Source organism: Megascapheus bottae, chromosome 8 (assembly GCF_031878675.1).
Source record: "Megascapheus bottae isolate mThoBot1 chromosome 8, mThoBot2.hap1, whole genome shotgun sequence".
NCBI classification, from domain to species: Eukaryota; Metazoa; Chordata; class Mammalia; order Rodentia; family Geomyidae; genus Megascapheus; species Megascapheus bottae.
The window spans coordinates 4,072,651-4,094,275 of record NC_143516.1 but is presented as its reverse complement, the minus strand read 5'-3'; the positions used below and the strand labels follow the sequence as shown (position 1 = coordinate 4,094,275).

Sequence of the window (21,625 nt, the reverse complement as noted above, 5' to 3'; positions counted from 1 at the left end):
AAATCAGTTTTTTTGTCAGATCATGGGTTGCTACTCAGCAGACACACTAGATGAAATTACCATAACTATAGTAATACTGTGTTCAATTACTTCTCCAAGGTAAATTTATGATTTTTCTGAATAATGTGATGCCTTGTACTCAGTGCAGACTACATAGAGAATAAGTTAGTAAGTTAATTTGAGCATGTGTTTCCAGTACAAATGAATTTGTCATTTAATAGTAAGTTGCATACAAATATTGCTGCATTGGTGTGCATGTCACAAAGTATACCAACAGAGATGTTAAGGGAAGATGTGAGTGAAATGAATGAAACTAAAAGAACTAAGGAGAGGTAAATGAAAAAAAATTGAAACATTTCTTTTCTTTCACAATGTTAACAAGTTATTGGAGTATTTAAGAAAAATAATCCTTGTGGCTGGGAGTTTGGCCTAGTGGTTAAAGTGCTTGCCTAGCATGCATTAAGACCTGGGTTTGATTCCTTGGTACCACATACATAGAAAAAAAGTCAGAAGTGGTGCTGAGGCTCAAGTGGTAGAGCTCTAGCCTTGAGAAAGTCCAAGGACAGTGCTCAGGCCCTGAGCTCAAGCCCAGGACTGGTAAAAAAAAGAAAAAAGAAAAAAGAAAAAGAATCCTTGAGGAATGCTAATACATTCATGAATCTCAGTCTTGATCTTTCTTTCTCTAAATGGGATCTCACTATGTAGCCCAGGCTATTCTTGAGCTGCACAACCTTCTTCCTCCTGCCTCAGCCTCTCAGGAGCTGGGATTAAAGGTGAGGGCCACCACATCTGGCATACACACTCTCCTCTTTGTCATTATACAATGATTAATCTCAGGTTATTCATTTGGAATTCAAAACAGCCCTCTATAACTCTAGGAAATTAACTTCAAAGAGAGAGAGATTTGTTTTCCCTTAGAGATGTCCTAGCCAAAATTGAATGCTTTCTTATGTGTGCTGATTAGATTGTGATATAGAAAAATGTCTTCCTCTAAATTTTCCTTATTATGAAATTATGACCCACTGAAATATTTTAATCATTTTTAATATTTTTAAATATTTTAACTGAGTACTCAGTAGCATTGTAACAGATCCACTTAGTCACTACTACAAGGCAGTCTATATAGCTGCAGTGTGTAAAGGCGGCCTTTCCACTTTTTGCTTAATGGAGATAAAATTGCGAACACTTAAAATAACCCATCATAGTTCTGTTACAGATAAAAAGGCTTCCTTATAGAAAGTTTGTTTCATGGAACTATAAAAGGCTTCCCTGTAGAAATGGTACCTTCATGATAGGTCTCCCAAATTTAGAGGTTTCCAAATAAACCAATGTTTCATATAAACATAAGAGGTTTCTGTAGAAATTATACCGTTTCTGATGTGACCCCAAAACATCTCCAAGAGTATCAAGGAAACATGTTAATTCTGCCTTCACAAAAGGAACACAACACTAACTTACTGAGGACTTCACTTCAATGCGGTATAATTCTGTACCTGAGAAGCGAATCCAAGATTAAAGGAAATACGAAAGTAACCCACAGGGATAGTGGTGGTCAAGTGTTAAGTTTGATTTAAAAAAAGCATTTATGTATATAAAAGAGTAGTTTGTTATTTGCCTTAGTAGAATGTCATAGTAGAATGTCTGTTCTTGTTGCTACAGCAGAATATATGATATTAAGTGATTTGTCACCTAAAGACATTGATTTGAAATCACATCTCCAACAGTCGGAATGTCTGTGGAACATAGTGAGGGTCTCTTGATTACCACCACATAGTAGAGAAGCATTTCGGGAAGGGTATGTGCCACAAGCCAAGTCAACAAGGGATAACCTTACTTTATAACAACCCAATCTCATAGCAACTAGTCCAATCCTGGAAGTTCTAACCAACCCTTGATCTCAACATCCCTCCATGTGTCACCTCTGTCTGTATTCTAGAACTGAAGGTAATGACTTCGCTCAGCCATGCAAGAAGTTGACTTATGTGGGGCAAAAGTCAGACTCACCTCTGACTTTCCACAGGGATAGAATAATAAAAAACATTCTAAAATAACATCAAGGAAGACCTCGAAGAAGAGTTATTATCCAAGGTCGGTAAGTAAGTGTTATTCTTTTGAAATTCTCCTGTTAGAAAAAAACTACCACTAGTTCTCTAATGAAACTAGTACTAAAGCAATTATGGGTTCGAATAAATTAACATTTTTCCTATCACTAAATTAATATGACTTAATTAAAAAGGGAAGTGGACAGGAAAGCTTAAATGGGAGGAAAAAGGAATACAAGGTTGAAAACAATGAATTCATCTTTTTCTAACTGCTATAAAATGAACACTGAAGGCCATCATAAAGCACTACTTAATTTCAAAGGTAACAATTCTAAATATAATATTTTCTGAGTAAAACACAATTACAAATTGAGGAAACAATGTAAACCAAATGACTGGTAATCAAAACTTTTTGAAGTAACCCTTAAAAATAAAAATTCCAAATAGGAATCACAAAAAATATTAAAAGGATTAATAGTGAAAATACTACAAGTCACAGTTCACAATGTGCAACTAACACAATGCTCAAAGTTCATAACTATGGAAATAAGCAAATAAAAGAAATATGGAAAATAAAGAATAAAAATTGTGTTGTAGAAATGTCTAAATATGATTAAATATATAAAAACAATATAATTCCTCAAAAGCATGGGGAAATATTAAGATAAAATTAGAAACTGCTGGGAGGACGGCAGAAGATGGTGGTGGTTTAATGTGAGTCTTTCTGAGCACCAATTCTAGCATCGTAGGGGAAAGTTCATACCCAAAGATCCATCCTAAGAAAGCTTTAGCCTCCCAGAGATCTCAGTCAGAGAGGACAAAGGCAGGAAACCAGAGCAAGAAGACAGAGTGGAGCAAAGCCACCTCTAGGAGCTGTCACAGAGACAAAGCCTCCCTCCCGCACCTGAGCAGACAGCGCAGACCTGCAGGCTCCAGACAGAGCCACACAGAGCATGCGTGAGCCCAGAGCCATCACTGGCCTGTGGCACCGAAAGGCCAGCTTCCTGGAACAAGAGACTCCAGCAATTTGTGAGACATTTCTATTTTGCTCCCAGAACGGCATTGGGAAGGAATTGCCTTCTCCACCAGCCAACCGCAGCGCCGTCTTCACTGCTGGCAAATACCTGGCCAAACAAAGTGGAGCCTGATAAGTGGTGCTGGCAGCACCATCATTCTAAAGGGCTAAGGATTTCCCAGAGGCAGTTTAGCGGGATGTCCACCCCCAGTGCTAGCAGAAGTTCCTTCTCCTGGGCGGGGCCGCGCTCTTGGTAAACAAAGCTGCTTGCATCTCCACCAGCTTTGTTTTGTCTGCCCAATCAAGCAACCTGATCAGAAAAACCGCAAAGACAAATTGCAGAGGAAAAAGACTTTTTGAATTGTTTGGATCCTGAATTTAGTGGAAATACAAGTTTCATACCCCATCCCCCCCCAAAAAAAACCCCCAAAACTGAAGAATACCCTCTTTTATTTTCTACCTTTTTTATTTGTATTTTTATGTGTTCTTTTTTTTGGCCATTGTACCTCCACCCTTTTTTTTAATGTTATGATTCTTCCCAATTTTTTTTCCGCTTTCCTTCTGTTATTGTGATTGTCCTAGAAACATAGTGACAGCACTGGGTACAGACTGGATACAAATGATATTTTTATTGATATAGTCACCTGTGTTTTTAATCTGTTGGTTCTCAACCCTAGTATTTCTTTTCTAGGAACTCACAATTGTGTGGGATCTCCCCCCCCCATACACACCTTTTTTCTTTTTTTCCTTTTTTATGTGTGTGTTTATTTTTACTTTAAAAAAATTTACCATTGATCTCGCCTATATATACCTTCCTCTTTTCTTTATATATTCTTCTTAATACTCTTCTTATTTTCATAAGTTCTATCTTATTTTTATCTAAATTTTGTACTCAACTATTTTACCTTTCTATCACCTTAAGTCTGTTATCCTTATGCTATCCCTTTTCTTCATTACTATATTAATCTTACACTCCTACATTGCTCTTTTTTTTACCTCCCATCTTGTCTTTCATACTATTTTTCTATCTCTGGTCCTCTGTTCATCCTTCAACTTTTTTTTTTTTTTGCCAGTCCTGGGCTTGGGCAGGCTAGAGCTCTACCACTTGAGCCTCAGCACCACTTCTGGCTTTTTTCTATGTATGTGGTACTGAGGAATCGAACCTGGGTCTTCATGCATGCTAGGCAAGCACTTTAACCACTAGGCCAAACTCTCGGCCCCATCCTTCAACTTTTATAATGCATAGATCTACAGTTGATGGTTGTTGTGCAATACTGTATACCTAGGTGTTCAATTATACTATAGGTCCTGAGGGACTTAAATACAATAGAGATCTGATTGTGGAGGGTTTTCTTGGTCACAAAATGGTGACTGGTGGTGGTATTAGATTTGTCTGTAAGAGCACAGAAAGAGAGAGAGAGTGGTAATACCAATCTAAAACTGTGAACATCTATTGTCTGGCCAGCTAAAGAGCTCTAGGTGGGTTATAGCTTAAAAATTGTAATCTTGTGCAATATTAATCTTGCTCCCATTTTCAAAGGGACAGAAAAAGAAACTCAAGAAAAATGGCAAATCAAGGAATAGATTCTCCCACCCAATATAAACAGGCAATGGAGCAGTCAATGGCAAAACCAGAGGACAGTCCTCTAAATGCTATACAAATGCAATTGATAAGCATGATTAAAAAAAAGTTTGAAAACATACAGAAAGAGATACCTGAGGAAGCCATATCTAAACTAAATGAAACCATAAAGAAGGTGATACATGAGCGTGAGGAATCCATAAAGGAAGCCATAATAAAGGATTTATGTGAACATGAGGCAGCTAGACAAAGAAAAATGGTTGACTTCATAGAATCCACAAACAAGAAGCTGACCAAACTCCAACAAATCTCCAATGAGAGTAAAGTTGCTGAGCTAACCACTCAAATAGAAATCAAGGAGTTAAAGAAGTCCATATATGATCTAAAACAAGAGATGCAAGCCATCAAAAATGAGCAATTAGAAGCAAAGGAGATAAAGAATAAAGTAGAGAGGATTGATAGAAGGTTAGACAATGCAGAAGAGAGAACCTCCAGGGTTGAAGATAATCTAGCTTTTATAGAGAAAGAACAGAACATGAGTCAAACCAAATCTAGGAAATATGAGAGAATACTTCAGGAGGTCCAAGATACAATTAGGAAGCCTAATTTAAGGCTAATTGGTATTAAGGAGGGCCTGGAGAAAGAGGTCAATGGTATTGGAAATATACTCCAGGGAATCATCTCAGAGAACTTCCCAAATATCCAGAGGGCAGGCAGGCCCATCCAGATACAAGAAGCTTTTTTTTTTTTTTTGCCAGTCCTGGGCTTAGGCTCAGGGACTGAGCACTGTCCTTGGACTTTCTCAAGGCTAGAACTCTACTGCTTGAGCCACAGCACCACTTCCAGCTTTTTTCTATGTATATGGTACCGAGGAATCGAACCCGGGTCTTTGTGCATGCTAGGCAGGCACTTTAACCACTAGGCCAAACTCCCAGCCACAAGAAGCTTTTAGAACCCCAAACAGACCTGACCAGAAAAGGACATCCCACTGCCACAATATAATCCATACAGGGTCAATAGAGACCAAAGAAAGGATCCTAAAAGCATCCAGGGAGAAGAGAACAATTACCTACAAAGGAAAACAAATCAGAATAACCACAGACTTCTCAGCAGAGACCATGCAAGCAAAAAGAGATTGGAAGGATATATGTCATGCCCTTAAGACAAATAACTACCAACCAAGAATACTGTATCTAGCTAAGCTCTCATTCATAACTGAGGGAACAAAAAAAACCCTTCCAATCCAAGGAAAAGTTGCAACATTACATAGCAACCAAGCCAGCATTATAGAAAATTCTCAAAGACGTTCTACACATTGAAAACCAACACAAACATGGTACTGACAAAGAAATGGCACCTAAAAATCATACCAGCTAATTACCACAAGAACTGTAAAGCCACAGACCCTCAAGAAAGCTTTTAAACATGGCAGGAACTACTAAATATTTTTTAGTCTTAACCCTCAATATCAATGGACTTCTCTCCAATTAAACAGCATAGACTGTCTAGTTGTATCAAAAAGCAAGATCCATAATTCTGCTGGCTTTAAGAGACACATCTTACCCAAAAAAACAAACATTTTTTGAAAGTGAGAGGTTGGAACAAAGTTTATCAAGATAAAGGCCCCCATAAACAGGCTGGAGTTGTCCTCCTCATATTAGATAAAATAGACTCCAAGCTAAGATTAGTGAGAAAAGACTAAGAAGGTTGTTACATTCTAATAAAGGGATCTCTCCTGCAGGAGGATATAGCCATCCTAAATATCTAGACACCTAATCCAGGAGAACAAAACTTCATCAAGCAAACTTTTCTTTAACTACAACCACACATAGATCGAAACACACTGATTGTTGGTGACTTTAACACACCACTCTCATCTATGGACAGATCAACCAGGCAAAAACTCAGAGAAACCTCAGAATTGAACAACTGTATAGACGAACTAGATCTAACAGACATTTACACATTATTTCACCCAGCAACATCACAATATACGCTTTTTTCAGCAGCACATGGAACATTTTCCAAAATAGACCACATCTTCAGGCATAAAACAAACCTGGGCAGATTCAGAAACACTGAAATTATTCCCTGCATTCTCTCAGACCACAAGGGCATAAAATTGGAACTGAACACCAATCTCCACCAACGAAAACCCTGTAAGTCATGGAGATCGAACAACACATTGTTGAATCACCAATAGGTCATCAAGGAGATAAGCAAAGAAATTCAACAGTTTATGAAATTTAACAAAAAGGAGTGCACAAAATACCAGCTCCTTTGGGACGCAGCAAAGGCAGTACTCAGAGGAAAATTTATAGCTCTGAGTGCCTATATTAACAAATTGGAAAAAATCACAAACCAACAATTTAATGTCGCACCTTAAGCTCTTGGAAAAAGAGAAACAAACCAATGCTAATCCCCTTAGAAGGAAACAAATTATTAAAAATCAGAGCAGAATTAAATGAATTAGAGTCCAAAAAAACTATAGAAAGAATCTACAAAACAAGGGGGTGGTTCTTTGAAAAAATTAACAAAATTAACAGACCCTTAGCAAATCTTACCAAAAAAAGAAGGGAGCACACCCAAATAAACAAAATCACAGATGAGAATGGTAGCATCACGACAGAAATTACCAAGATGCAGATCATCATAAGAAAATACTTTTCAAACCTTTATGTCAACAAATTTGAGAATCTAGAAGAGATGGTTGAATTTCTAGCCAATATTAACATACTCACACTTAACCAAGAAGACCTAATCCAACTAAACAGACCTATTTCAAGCACTGAAATAGAACTGGCAATAAGAGACCTTCCATCCAAGAAAAGCCCAGGGCCAGATGGATTCACAGCTGAATTCTATAAGGTCTCCAAAGCAGAGTTCAGAGCAATACTTTTCAATGAAATTGAAAACCAAGGCTCTTTGCCAAGCTCATTCTATGAAGCCATTATAACCCTCATCCCAAAACAAAACAGAGATTCATCAAAAAAAAAAGAAAACTATACACCTGTTTCTTTGATGAATATTGATGCAAAACTTCTCAACAAGATATTGGCCAACTGTCTGCAGCAATTCTTCAAAAAAATTATACATTATGATCAAACAGGATTCATCACAGGGATGCAAAGCTGGTTCAACATATGCAAGTTAATTAATATAATTCAGCACATCAAGAGGAGCAAGGACAAGAATCACATGATTGCCTCAATAGATGCAGAAAAGACATTTGACAAGACCCGACACCAATTTATGCTAAAAGCTCTGGAGAAACTAGAATCCATGGAACATTCCTCAGTATAATAAAGGTTGTGTATGACAAACCCACAGCTAGTATTATACTTAATGGCGAAAAGCTAAAGCCATTTCCTCTAAAATCAGGAATGCAATAAGGATGCCCACTCTCTCCACCTCTCTTTAAACTAGTATTTGAATTCCTGGCCAGAGCAATAAGGCAAGAAGCAAATAAAGGGGATCGAAATAGGGAAAGAGGAAGTAAACTTCCTCTGTATTTAAAGAACCATATAGACTTCACTTCCAAGCTACTTGGACTGATTCAAAACTTTGGCAAGGTAGCAGGGTATAAAATTAACCCTCCAAAATCAACTGCCTTCCCATATGCCAACAATGACAGGAATGAGGCAAGAATCAGGAAAGCAACTCATTTTGCAATAGCCTCAAAGAAAATAAAGTACCTAGGAATTAACTTAACTAAGAATGTAAAGGACCTTTGTGATGGAAACTTTAAAACCCTGAAAAAGGAAGTTAAAGCAGAACTGAGGAAATGGAAAAAATCTCCCATACTCCTGGATTGGAAGAATTAACATCGTGAAAATGGCAAACTTGCCAAGGGTTATCTACAAATTCAATGCAATACCCATCAATATTTCAATGTCATTCTTTAAAGAAATAGAAGAGGCAATCCAAAATTTCATATGGAATAATAAAAGACCCCATATAGCAAAAACACTTCTTAGCAGAAAGAACAGCGCAGGAGGAATTTCAATACCAGACTTTAGACTCTATTACAGAGCTATAGTGACCAAAACAGTTTGGTACTGGACCAAGAACAGGCCTGAAGACCATTGGAATAGAACTGAGGACCCAGATATTAAACCACAGACCTATGGCCACCTAATCTTTGATAAGGAAGCCCCCCCCCCCAAAAAAAAATAGAATGGAAGAAAGACAGCCTCTTCAACAAGTGGTCCTGGCAGAACTGGTTAAGCACCTGCAGAAAACTAAAGTTGGATCCTTCTTCATCACCCTGTACCAGAATTAACTCCAAATGAGTCAAAGACTCGAGGTAAAAACAAATACACTGAAAACTTTACAAGAAAGAAGAGTAGATACTCTAGGTATCCTTGGCACAGTTTGAAACTTTCTTAATGAGGACCCAGAAACACAACAATTCAGAGAAAGTCTGGATAAGTGGGACTTCATTAAACTGCAGAGCTTCTGTATGGCAAAGGATATAGCTAGCAAATTAACGAGAAAGGCTACAGAGTTAGAGGAGATCTTCACTAACCATACAATGGCAAAGGCTTCATATCTAAAATACATCAACAACTAAAAAAATTGAATCACGCCAAAACTAATCTCTAAAGAAGCAATCATTCCATTAAAAGATGGGCCAAAGACTTAAAGACAGTCTTCTCTGAAGAAGAAATAAGAATGGCCTATAGACACTTGAATAAATCCTCAAAATTTCTAGCCATAAAAGAAATGCAAATCAAAACAACTCTAACATTCCACTTCACTCTAGTTAGAATGGCCATGATCAAGAAATCTAATAACAACAGTTGCTGGTGGGGATGTGGCCAGGAGGAATCACTACTACACTGTTGGTGGGAGTGCAAACTCATTCAATCACCATGAAAAGCAGTATGGCAGTTCCTCAAAAGACTAAACATGGAGCTCCCCTATGACCCAGCAATTCCACTACTAGGCATTTACCCAATTGTCTAGAAACAAGGACGTACTAAAGCCACCAGCACAACGATGTTCATTGCAGTACTATTTACCATAGCAAAGATATGGACCAACCCAGATGCCCCTCAGTTGATGAGTGGATTAACAGGATGTGGGATTTATACACAATGGAATTCTATGCTGCAGTCAGAAAGAATGACATCACCCCATTTGTAAGGAAATGGAAAGACTTAATAAAAATCATATTAAATGAAGTAAGCCAGACTCAAAGGAACATACGTTCAATGTTTTCCCTCATTTGTTATAATCAGCAGAAACCTTGGGCTCTGCTAGCAGAGATTTACAATAGAACAAAACCTAGATACATAAGTCCATATAGTATGATGCTAAATGAAAGGACCTCCAGGATATAGAAACAAAAGCCATATAATGAATGACCATTGTCCTTAATGTACTATGTTATCTCTCATCTCTTTTGCTGTCCCTTGGTTATCTCATATTGTTACAGTATTTCACCTGGTTATCTGATATATTGTATATATGCTTATTGGGTTATTTGAAATAAGATAGGGAAGGGGGAAAACCAGATGAGGGGTGGGCGTGGAGGGAGGGAAATCGGGACCAATACATGAGAAAAGGGTATCAAAGTTTGTGAAGTAATGCACCTTCTATATGGTGAATATAACGTAACCTTTCTATTAATTACAATTACAATTTAAATGTATGGGAAAAAATTAGAAAATGGTGAATTGGAATAGAAATAAAAACAATAGAGCAGCAGTTACATTAAAAAACATTCTTACTACAGGCAAAACCTATTATCAATAAACGTGAAGCTAATAAGAAGAAAAGAGCCAATACATAAAATGAAAATAAGGGTGAAGAATGACACAGAGATCACAAGAATACTGGAGGCAACCACTTATACAATTCTTAGTATGTACATTTCATAACTTCAGAGAAATGGGTAACCTCCAAGAAAATAGAATTCATCAAGCTGAGCCAGAAATCCAAATCCAAACACTCATTTCCAAGGAAGCCAAGAGTCATTTTTTTGATATTTCCTACTTCTTTCACTGGCTTTAACAATGCCCCAAGAGTTTCAAACATGTCAAAGGAATGGATACATAATGGCACTGTCAAGTTCACCAAAAAAACACCTTGTAGGTATGGATGTGCTTTCTCCTTGGTCTGCAGAATACTGCCATTCTCCTCTGAACATGCTTCTTCAACTGTGCCTGGCCCTTTGTTTAGTAAACAAAGGCAAATCTCTCACCAGAGAGGATACTGACCTTCATTCATGGCCTCTGGGTATAAATTAACAAATTACATAATGTATTCAAATCAAACACTCCTCCAAGGTGTACAGTGCTAAAAGGAATGGGGAAGAATAGGGAAAGAACCAGGAAACACCACTGTGGGCATTACCATCTCTAAAAATCTATACAGTGTTTTTGTTTCTTTGCCTGCAAAGCAAGTTGCTATTTTCTCTGGTGACATCAACCAAACTGTCTCCACATAGCCCTGCTGAGTATAGCAGAGTTTCCCCATCCTGATGGAACAAGAAGAGATTGGTTGGCAATATTACTTCATTTGTCCCTTAAAAGTCACTTATCTGCCTTTCTCTTTCTTTATTGGCCAAGAACTCAAGAATGCTTAAGGAGATTAGCCAAGAATGCTTAGTGGGACTGCACTTGGGCAAACAGTGTTCACAAAGGTGTTTATGTTGGAGTGAGGCCTCTGGGTGTCAGGAGATGCAGGAGGACCATGCAAGCACAGAGAGAAGGAATTCAAACACCAGAGAAAAGGCAGCAGCATGGTCACAAGCCAAAGACAGAGGTCTTAGACAAAACCAAACCTTCCAACACCTTCAACTGGGACTTCTAGAGTTCAGACCTGTAAAATTGTGTCTAGAATTTACCAAATACCTTTCAACATGCCCTTTGGGAGTCAATATAGTTCATTCATTTGTTTTTAACGACACATTGGACTTTTTAAAAAAAGTGAACATACAATTACACATGGAGTATGAAGAACTATTAGCAGTTCAGAATTAACTGCTTGTTTTTCTTCACAGAGAGCTATAAAAAGAGTAGAAGTAAAACTGAAGAAAGTGACCATATAAATGATGTCGAGTATGGGCTTAGATGAACAAATGCCATAAAGACAGAACACACACATCTCAAAATAAGCCAAGCCCTTAGGTCAGCTCCCACTCCTGTCCTCCATGCTCTCTAGAAGATAGCTCAGGGAACTTGGCAGTCTTTTCCAACAAGTGTCCATAGTCCAGTGCACACAGTTATTATCCCTTTCTCAATACCCTAAATCTCCAGTTACAACATCACTAATGGTAAAGCTCATTAAAGAAAATCTTTCAAAACTATGTCTTTGCCCAGTTGGCACTTGTGGGAAAATGGAGAGGGCATCAGAATTATCTGCCAAGATTTTCAGAATTCTTCCCTAGGCAGTCTTTAGCCTTGACATAAATCCACATGTACAGGAAATATTCTCTTGAGGGCTTTCTATGGACAAGTTGCCCATGATTTATAATAAGAGCAAGAACAGTGCCCTCAAAGACTCATGCGTGGTTTGGAGTCTGTTTGTAGGAAAGTTGTCAGGTACAAGAATCTAAATGGTGTTCTCAGAAATTCCTAAGATACAACCCTAACCTCAGAATGCTTAAGGGGACTGCACTTGGGCAAACAGTGCTCAAAAAGGTGATTATGTTGGAGTGAGGCCTCTGGGTCTCAGAGGAGATGCTGGAGGACCATGCAAGCACAGAGAGAAGGAATTCAAACACCAGAAAAGGCAGCAGCATGGTCACAAGCCTAAGACAGAGGTCTTAGACAAAACCAAACCTTCCAACACCTTCAACTGGGACTTCTAGAGTTCAGACCTGTAAAATAATAACTTTCTGTGGTTAGGCTCATAGAGACAGGTACAGTATGTTTGTTCTCATGTGGAATTCTAGATTTTATTTAAACATAAAATAAGATATGAACATTAAAGAACTATCTGTACATGAAGAACCACTGTGAGGTGGTAAGGAGAGGGAGGTGAGGGGGGTAAAGAAGGGGAGGCAGGACAGTATGATCAAAGTATACCCTAGGCACCCAGGAAAGGTCATAATGAAATCCAGTGGCTCACACCTGGATTCCTAACTATCCAGGAAACTGAATGCTCGAGGTCAAGACTCAATGCCACAGGCATTATCTACAATAATTACCAAAAAATGGAGCTATAGCTCAAGTGGTACAATTCTATCACTGAGCACAAAAGCTCAGGGACAGCATCCAGGCCATGAGTTCAACCTTCAGGACCAGCAAAAATAAAAATAAGAGCCGGGACTTTGGCCTAGTGGTAGAGTGCTTGCCTAGCATGCATGAAGACCCAGGTTCGATTCCTCGGTACCACATACGTAGCAAAAAGCCAGAAGTGGTGCTGTGGCTCAAGTTGTAGTGCCCTAGACTTGAGAAAATCCAGGGACAGTGCTCAGGCCCTGAGCCCAAGCCCAGGACTGGCCAAAAAAAAAAAAAAAGAAGTAACTCTTGTTGGGCACCAGTAGCTCGTCTATAATGCTAGCTACTAAGGAGTATAAAACAAAAAAGTGAAATATTCTTTTTTTTATAAGTAATATAAGTCAATGTCTTCCAAAAAAGAATGTCCAAATTCAAGATAATGTCCTTTATTCTCTTATAAATTAATGACATTTTCATGTCAGTATAATAAAACCCTACCATAATGTTTTATATAAACCTGTTTTTTTGGGGGGGGACACAACTCTGATATTTTATTTTTATTTTTTTTATTTTTATTTTTTATATATTTTTTATTGTAATTAATAAAAGGGTTACATGATATTTGCCAGATAGAAGGTGAAATATTCTTATCTGAAAGGTGGTAGAGTTGACCTGCTAAAAGGACAGTTGCTAAGGGGCTTTAGATAAACACTGCCATTGGTTCATTTAAATTTCAAAAACTCTATTAGTTAATCCCTGGGGGATTCATTGTCCACAAGCATTTATCAGCTATTGCTTTTAGTTGATCCTGATATATCCAAGGTATTTTTAATTTAAAGCTTTTACAAAATTATACAAGCACTCCATTCATAAAAGAGTAGTCGTATGCAGGTGCTGGTAGTTCATACCTAAAGTCAGCCAGCCAGGAAACTCCAAGAGACTGTTTTTTTTTTTGTCAGTCATGGGGCTTGAACACTGGGCTTTGGCACTGTCCCCATGAGACTCTTATCTCCAATTAACAATTAGAAAGCCAGAAGTGGGGCTGTGGTTCAAAGTGGTAGAATAGCACTGTTCTTGAGCCAAAGAGCTCAGGATATCACCTAGATTCCGAGTTGAAGCCCCACAACCTACAAAAAAAAGGGGGGGGATGCAAACTTTCAGTCTTGTAGAGATAAATACAATATAGTGATCAAATAAAATAGGTTATTATTGCTAATGTTAAATCCTCTAGCAGAAGTTTTCAATGAAATGTACTACTTATGAAAATCAAACATCCAGTGGTTTCTGATTTATTTCTGACCATTTGCTTTAATGAGTCATCTCCAATGCTCAAGCCATACAGAGAAGATCTTAAAATTGCTACTTTAATGAAGAGCTGAATGTAATCCTTACAGTCTATTGATTAGGACTGTTAGTTAATAGTCCCCCAATCAGGTGCTCAGCCCCCACCCCAATGCATTTCCCAAGGCAGTAACTCTGCCCTGCCCTGGAGCCCCCACTTTGTCTCTCCTTCCATCTGACCACCCACCACTAGCCAGATCTACCTGGATGCACACAGAAGCCATCTTTTTCTCCCTCTCTCCCTCTCCTGAGGGCAAGATGCCCCTGTTTCTGTGTGGTTGGTCCTGTGCACTGGTTTTCTCACAATGACAAAATATGAACCTAGACTAGCTACTGAAACAGTTAAAGGTCACCTGGGAGAGAATAAAACACCTCAGATGTCAGATATATAGAAGAACTCAGGCCAGCCCCTCATCCTTAGTGCCTACAGGGGAGGTTCTTGCCTATTTCAAGCCAACCAATAAGGATCTGTGAGGAGGAAAGGCAGGGAGGAACAGTACACACTTGCCCAGGACCCCTTGGTGGTGAACAGCTTTCTCAGTTGATTCACACTCTCCTGAGTGGCCTTTACTTTTGATGTGCTAAGTAAACTCTTTGCTACCCTCAAGTAGGTGTCCTAGCTGTCCCTGGCTTTGTTTCTACACCATCAGAGTATAAGAAGCAACCACCCTTGTATATCAACAGACTATTAAGAAACTGTAGTTATCGTGTATCAACAGAATATTAAGATACTTCACTTATTGCTGGGAGAATCAATTGACTATCCCATATACATGGTATTATTATTAAGAAACAGTACTCAAAATTGTTAACAATAAAGGGAAAAAGTTAAATGATCTGTTAGTCTCCAACTAGAATTAAAGAGACTACTATAAGTGCCTCAAAAGTTAAAACTAGGAAGAAGGCTAAAAAAGCTGACAAACTCCCTGTCTACTTACTTGTTTTTATTTTTTTGAGAGTACATATATTTATTTTCTCCAAGTTAGACACTCAGTTCTATGAAAAGAATGAATTCTAAACACAAGCTATAAACTGCAATATGGCCAAATGTATGTATGTATGTGTATGTGTGTCTATGTGTATACAGTCATCTTTGAAGAAGAATGGGAACAAACCTATCACACCATAGAATGAGTATTGTTGGTAGAAACAAGCTAATTACACCTTTTAGCAAGAATTTTATATTTAGACATTTGACAAAAGCAGGGAGTAAGGGATCAAAACACATAAAAATGTATCTAACTCAACCAGCAAAACAAAAGGCTGGAAACTTCTGTAGCAAATGCCAAATGATACACTGTTCTTATTCACCTAATCACTGAGTTGAGCAAAACTTTATAATGCACTGAAACATCACAATGAACTTATCTGCTTTTTAATATTATTTTATAAAATTTGGATATGGGAGTGGCTATCTAGATCTGTTTCTCCTTTGAATTAAAGGAAGAGGTATAAAAACTATTGTCTTAAAATAGTAAAAATCTGGGGCCGGGAGTTTGGCCTAGTGGTTAAAGTGCTTGCCTAGCATGCACTAAGACCTGGGTTCGAGTCCTCGGTACCACATACATAGAAAAAAGCTAGAAGTGGTGCTGAGGCTAAAGAGGAAGAGCGCTAGCCTTGAGAAAACCCAAGGACGGTGCTCAGGTCCTGAGCTCAAGCCCTACAAATGGCAAAAAAAAAAAAAAAATAGTAAAACTCTGGGAACTCTTATGAATGAGTAGTAACAGAAAGAATGGCAAAAGGAAGCCCTAAAAGTCACCTGGGTTTGGATAAGCTCACACATCTTACCCAACTAGACCCACTGTCCACGGATTAGAACCTTCTAGACAACATGGCCTCCTTGACTCACACAGCTCGAAAGTATAACAGCTGCAGATAGGAGCCATCGTTTTGAGTCTTTAACTCTCATTTCCTGTCTGGGGAGTAAATTATAAGTAACAAGTTGACTATACAGTCTTGGTCTTTCAACTCTGAAAGTGGAATTTTAAAATTCCATGGATTTCCATTCAAGCATGATCTAAATAATCTGGAAGCATCTAATGCTTGTGTTTCATTTTGCCATGTGCCTAATCACATACTCTTGCTTACTTGATATCCATTTTATAGTTAAATTAATATAACAAATTATTTGTCTCTGATCCATGTTGTTCCTTCCCTCTTTCTCTCCCTCCCTCCCTCCCTCCCTCCTTCTCTCCCAATTCCTTTCCCTTCTCCCCGACCCCTTCCTCACCTTACCACCTGGATTTCTCTTAAGAGAATAAATCATTGATAGCAGTAACTACGTGAATTTGGGGTTTAGGCTCCACTCCTCCCTTTTCAGTCAGTGACTTGTTCCCACTCCAGCACCCTGCTAGTTTCACCTGACTGTGAGCCACTTTCTGGCGAGGTACCAGTGGCTTACACCTGTAATCCTAGTTACTCAGGAGGCTCAGATCTGAGGATCAGGTTTCACAGCATATGATAGTCTGTGAGACTTTTACCTCCAATTAAGTACAAAAATTTAAAAAAGAGCTGTAAGTAGTGATCTGTCTCAAGGGATAGAGTGAAGGACTGTTGAAGCCCTAGATTCAAGCCCCAAGACCAGCACAAAAATAAATAAATAAGTGAAATAAATAAATAAATGCCAATTTTCTCCTCAAACATTGTAGAATATTACCAAAGTAGAATCATGAGATTGACTGCAGAACATTTTTCTAATAACACTGATTCATCTAATCTCTCATTAGCTACATATGAGTTCATGTTCTATTATGAGTTAAATTTTAAGATTTACTTCTTACAAATCAGAACATGAAATATTTGGTTTGTTAAAATTACACATGTAAAAGGAAATTAACAGCTCAACTGGGAATCTGAACACACTGACTGAAAACAGCTCTTAGAGAAGACAATTCAAAGCTGGATTTAAAATCAATCCCACAGCAAGCAAATCCAACTTCTTTTTCAAATGGGTCAGTCACATGGAAGCAAAGGAAGCACTGTGACATTTTCTTTTCACAGGGTATGTGCAGCCATGCTGTGTTAAAGGCGAGAAATAAGATAAGCTGATTTTATTTTTGCCAGTATATTAAAAAAAAAGTTTTAATAGAGCAGCTCTCATCAATCCAGCATGGCTAACAAAAATCACATTAATAAGGAAAATAAGATAACAGATTAGCCCTACAATCTGGCATTTTGTTTCACAAGGACCTCTTCAACACCCTCCTTTCAGAAGACCCAGGGAAAGACTTCCTATGAAAGGAGTCTCCTGCTGTGGTTTTTTCTGCTCCAGCAGAGAGGGCTTGAAAAGAATAAAGTCTCCAGGATATTTGTTGGTCGGTTATTTGCTTGCTTGTTGTTGTTTTTCCCCACACTCAGAGATCCATTTGTTTGGGGCCTGCCCAGGGTCTTAAAAGTTGGCTTTTCCCACATCTGCTGGAAGACAAGCTATGATGACTGGGAAAGCTCTGTGAAGAAAGACACTAAGATCTCCATCAGCACCAGTCACCTCCAGCTACCTCCCTTTCTGCGGTGTTTCCTTGTCTCCACACTCTGGAAGGAGGGAAAGGATGCCACTCCCAATCTGGTTTCTCACAGACAAGTAGGGTAGTGTCTGTCCTCTTCACTAAAATCCTTTCTTTAGATTTTTTCCTCTGTACTGTCAGAAGCCCACCTCTGAGGACTGTAGTATGCATAACAATGAAGAAAATGGAGAGCAGAGGTGATTGGAACTGAAGAGAATCTTTTTTCCTGTCATTTAGCCCTTTGTGATTCCATTTCAAAACACAGTTCTGCCAATATTAAGCCTCTAAGTCTTTCATTAGTGATCTTGGAGTCTGGCACAATTCTGCCAACATTCAAGGAGATTTTCCTCAGCTATAATCAACAAAGCTGAAGGTTGACTAGGGGAGGCTGGGACAGAAGAGAGAAGAGATGGGGGAGAGAGAGAGAGTGAACAAGACAGATGGGAACAGTTTTCAACAGTCCCTTGAGATCTTACAGGGATCTACTTAAATCCATATATCATTTTAAATTATAAGACTGTTCAGAGAAATACTGCAAAACTTATTTTTCAAAAGTTTACCTTTCAGGGATATTTTAGAAAGCAAAAAATGGCAACTCAAACAATATGTTAGTCTCACTAAATGTATTTCAAAACAATTATGAATCTTATTTTAAAAGTTATGACTAGGTTAATCAAATAAAGAAAATGTTTTAACAGTAAATGTGGAAATGCGTGTGTAGCTCTTCTGCCAGAACAACTGCTAATCACCAACAAATTAGACTTTGCTTTCTACTCAGATATGGACCACTTGAACAAAATGTTATAAGAAATAAACTTTTAAATTGAGCTTAAAATCCTGCAGCAGATGTTAAGTTTCTTCTCCACTCCAAGGAGGGCTGCAGAGTGTGTTAAACGACAGTTGTCTACTATGCAACCTGTCTACTACGCTGTTAAACAGAAACAAAAATATAGCACCATTTAACAATTCACCTTTAAAAAATCATCATTGAAATATCAACTACAAGAATATATATATATATAGCAATAAAAGTAATAAACAAAAAGTGAAATCAAGGATCAGAATTACTTTGACTAGAATTAGTTTTACCCTGTCACTTTTGTTAATTATAACTATTAGGAGGAAATGGCCAAGTATAACCAATTATGCCAGTGAGTTTATTTGTAGAACCATTATCTATTTCCCTAACTTGTCTACACTCATTTCCTGTACCCTACTCTCTACATCCCTTGCAAATCACTTTAAAAGCATACAAACGAGTATGGGTCTTATGAAGAAGTAGTTGTTTGATCATGTGATTAAAGTATCTTATATACATGTATGAAAACATCATAATGAAACACACTATTTGTAATTCAAAAATGACAATATTTCCTATATTAAGAGTTTAATCTGCTAACTTAGTGACTAGTTTAGATTCTAAATTTTATTTTGTTTTAAATTGACTAGAATGTCTAAGCATTGAGAAATTATCCATGAAGATTTCATTATTCTTTTGTTTGCAGCTGAGATGATATTTTCTGATATACAAGGCAAGAATTAGAGAAGAAAGTAGCTTGTTAAATGAAATCTTAATTTTGTTAAAAAGAGAATAGTAAGGTGAATGTAACAATTTTTAGTCATTGGAAAACAGGTACAATAATATCTAGACAATTATATGTCAAATAGCTCAGAGTAATTCTGGAATCAAACTCTATTGAAAAAAGGTCACCACCAATCATCCTTCCCTACCATTCTAAATGTTCATGACATAGGTACAGCTTTGCATTCCAAAACTGATATGAATAGGTAACTCACCTCCTGAATTCACCACTGATCTTTTACTTCTTCAAAGACAAACAAGAGCTTAGCTGGGTGTGGTAGTGCAAGCCTCTAATCCTAGCTTCTCAGGAAGCTGAGTTCTGAGGATCAAGCTTCAAAGCCAGCCCAGGCAGAAAAGGACCTGAGACTCTCATCTTCAGAAGTGGGGCTTGGCTCAAGGGTAGGGCAGTAGCCTTGAGCTGAAGAGCTCAGGAACATTGCCCAGGCTGAGTTCAAGCCCATGACCCACAAAAAAAAACCAAATCAAAAAAACCAACAAAACAAAACATGAGCTTATAACTGGTTAATGTGTCACATAGGAAATTTTTAAAAAATCTGTGTTTGGATTACATTTGTACAGATTTGATATATACATTTGGAGATAGTTTCTTATAGCTTTCGAATGTCTTAAAAATTCTTCCAGAGGATAAGAATCTGGAGGTTTAATAAGTTTATCAAGCATAAAACGTTTTGATAACTGTACACTAAGGCTGATATAATGATTACAGAAAAATGATATCTGGAATGTTTCATTTTTGAAGCAAAGATTTCTTACATATACTCATTTGAAAATTCTTCCATGTACTAAATAGGAAAATACTTGGTCTAGTTGATGCCTCATGTCAGAAATACATTTTTCAAGATGTCATACCTAGAAACTCAGCTTAATAAAAACATGAACCTCTGTATAGTATTTGTTTGTGTTTTAGCCCCTGATACCTAGGAGTCAGAACAAATGAAACCACCAACTTCAGAGAGAGGGATGCACAGCTTGCCACAGTAAATGATTTATGCAGTCACGTGCAGGAGTTCTAAAGGAACCATCTAGGCATTTGGGCTGCCTGGTTTTGCGTGTGTGTGTGTGTGTGTGTGTGCGTGTGTGTGTGTGTGTGTGTGTGTGTGTGTGTGTGTGTGTGTGGTGGGGAGAAGGAAATTTTTGAAAGGGTTGAAAAACCTAAAAGAAAGGAGGAAAATCTCAAGAAGGTGCCCCAGAAAGTAGCTCATTAAATATGAGGGAACCCTGGAAAAGTGAAACAAGGCTGCACAAGCTGATGCAGGGCAGACACTGCATTTCCATATTTTCTTTTTATTCCATGTCCTTTTTTCCTTAAAACAAAACAACTCTTGCCTCAATGGCCATGGCATTGTCTTACCACATTACCACTGCTATTTGATTGGCTATTAAATTGGGATTTTTAAATATTTTCATTCAAGTCACCTTTCCAAGGTTCTTATCTAGAGCTATAGATTGTAAGGTTCAAGATTAGCACTTGAATTTTCAAGCTGTGGAGACTGAAAGGAAGAGTCCTAGCAGAATACTCAGCCAAGAGAAATGTGGATTTTAGATGATGTGCTGGTTTTTGGTTTGTTTTTTGTTTTGGGTTGTTTTTTTTTTTGAAAAAGACACCATTTAATACAAATTTAAAAACACACAATTAATGGTTTGATATCCTTTTTGCTCTCATTTTAAAGTAATTTATGTAATAGATAACCATATGCAGGTTTGAACTTCCTTAAAATCAAGTATGGCCATATAAGGGTGCAACGTTTTTAGTTCTCAATAAAAACGTAAAACAATGCTGTCTGTGGAATAATAGCGTGAAGTGTGCAGGCTATACTTTATGTAGATAGTGAACATTTCTAAAAATATTGAAAACTTTTTTTATTGTATATCTTTTAGTGGAAAGGGTTGAACTCAAGGACTCAAACTTGCTAAGTAGGTACTCCTTCACTTGAACCATGGCCTCAGCCAATTTTGCCTTAGTTACTTTTCAGCGGGGCTGTGTACTTTTACCCAAGGCTGGCCTACAACCATGATTCCCCTACCTCCCGCTCCTGAGTAACAGGGATTGCAGGCACATGGCACCACACTCCACCAAAATTGCTGCTACAGATGCACATCTTTGAATTTGGCTGTCTTCAAGAGTAATGGATTCTCTATCTTTGGAAGTATTGCATATGATTATAACTTGTTTGCAAACTTTTGATTTTACAGCCTAGTCAAAGTCATAGTATTATGTATAAGAGGAAAAAACAAAGATTCACTTCCTTCTGAGAGAAGGAAAAATGCTAGTAAACACCTCTTTCAAGAGTCCCCATCTCTGACTTTGAAGAGACAGCCAGCAATGAGTAGGAGCAGAGACTTTGTCCTAGGCCTGGAGAAAAGGTTC

General features: G+C 37.9%; 1 protein-coding gene and 1 long non-coding RNA gene across 2 annotated transcripts in view; one reads left to right on the top strand and one right to left on the bottom strand.

Annotated features, from left to right (window-relative positions):
- Positions 1 to 21,625, bottom strand: part of Prkn (parkin RBR E3 ubiquitin protein ligase) — a 912,456-nt gene that overhangs the window by 674,778 nt on the left and 216,053 nt on the right. The gene's annotated exons all lie outside the window — the stretch shown is intronic.
- LOC150059450 (uncharacterized) lies at positions 1,958 to 11,954 on the top strand. The gene is made up of 2 exons (XR_016536366.1): positions 1,958 to 2,092; positions 10,380 to 11,954. It is a non-coding gene; the product is annotated as an uncharacterized LOC150059450 (long non-coding RNA).